Consider the following 1700-nt stretch of genomic DNA (forward strand, 5'->3'; position numbering starts at 1 on the left):
TGATCCCTCACCTTCCTCATGATCACTGATGCCCCACGAGGTGAGATCTTGCATGGAGCCCCAGACCGAGGGTGATTGACCGTCATCTTGAACTTCTTCCATTTTCTAATAATTGTGCCAACAGTTGTTGCCTTCTCACCAAGCTGCTTGCCTATTGTCCTGTAGCCCACCCCAGCCTTGTGCAGGTCTACAATTTTATCCCCGATGTCCTTACACAGCTCTCTGGTCTTGGCCATTGTGGAGAGGTTGGAGTCTGTTTGATTGAGTGTGTCGACAGGTGTCTTTTATACAGGTAACGAGTTCAAACAGGTGCAGTTAATACAGGTAATGAGTAGAGAACAGGAGGCATTCTTAAAGAAAAACTAACAGGTCTGTGAGAGCCGGAATTCTTACTGGTTGGTAGGTGATCAAATACTTATGTCATGCAATAAAATGCAAATGAATTACTTAAAAATCATACAATGTGATTTTCTGGATTTTTGTTTTAGATTCCGTCTCTCACAGTTGAAGTGTACCTATGATAAAAATTACAGACCTCTACATGCCTTGTAAGTAGGAAAACCTGCAAAATCGGCAGTGTATCAAATACTTGTTCTCCCCACTGTATATCGTTTAGTAGAACGGGAGGAGGCAGAGGGAATGGATGGTAAGAAGAGGAGGGGGTCTGAGTTCATTTCAGCTGACGAGAGAGAGGGGCAACATTGCTTGGGTAGTCTTGGATAGATGTCAGATCATCTGACAGCAATTACTTGACACTTGGATGAAATACCGAGTTCAGATCAGCTGACTAGGGACAGTGAGAGAATATGGAGTATTGCCTGTTCCCTGGCTAATGGCTTGGGCCTGGCAGGGCACAGGGGTATGAGGTGTACTGTTGGCAGGGTGTGAGACTAGTCTGGTGGTCAGTTAGGTCAGTAATCAGTGTACTGTAGTCACGGTCAGTAGGGTCATTAAGCAGATGACTATCTATCCCAGATGTCTGGCTGACTCTGGGCACACAGTCTGAGGGTGGGTCACACCCTTTCACATTCACTAACAGGGCACTGGGTTACCCTGGTCCCAGAGAGACCGTAAGTGGCAAGACAGCCTAGGTCATGGGGATTTCATCAGACAGAAAATAAAAAGTGTGAGGAGACGAGAGGATCACAATTAACTTCTGGGTGTCCAACTTGGCAGATTGAAATCCATTCAATGGTTCAATTAGGGCCATTGATCAGCTGTTAATCTGGGTTTCATTACCTTCCTGACTAGTCATACTGTTTCAGATTGACATCTTATCAACCAATTTCAGAAATACTGTCAGGCTCATTGGTAGAAATCTAATTTCTTTCTCATGTTTCTTTCTCAAATTCATTCAATGGTGGCCATTGAATGTTCAACTGGGTTTCTGGTAGCTAGCCTCTTCACTGATATGATCCCCATGTCTGATATTACGTCTTCCAGTATGAAACACCAGTAGGCTCATTTGGTGATATCAATCTCTGTGCCACTCTAGACATTCACTATGTATATTATAGGTCCCTCATTACAGCTCGTGGTGTAACTTCATCTTATTCGCGGTCCATGTAGTTACCAGACAGATGTATGGTTCAGGTGACAAGTTTGTGACCTAGCGCCACCCAGTGGTATAATGCTACACAGATCACATGTCACACTACAACTTACTTCACTACAAATGCACACAACTTCTCTTCAGGAAA

Source organism: Salmo salar, chromosome ssa02, assembly GCF_905237065.1.
Source record: "Salmo salar chromosome ssa02, Ssal_v3.1, whole genome shotgun sequence".
Taxonomy (NCBI): domain Eukaryota; kingdom Metazoa; phylum Chordata; class Actinopteri; order Salmoniformes; family Salmonidae; genus Salmo; species Salmo salar.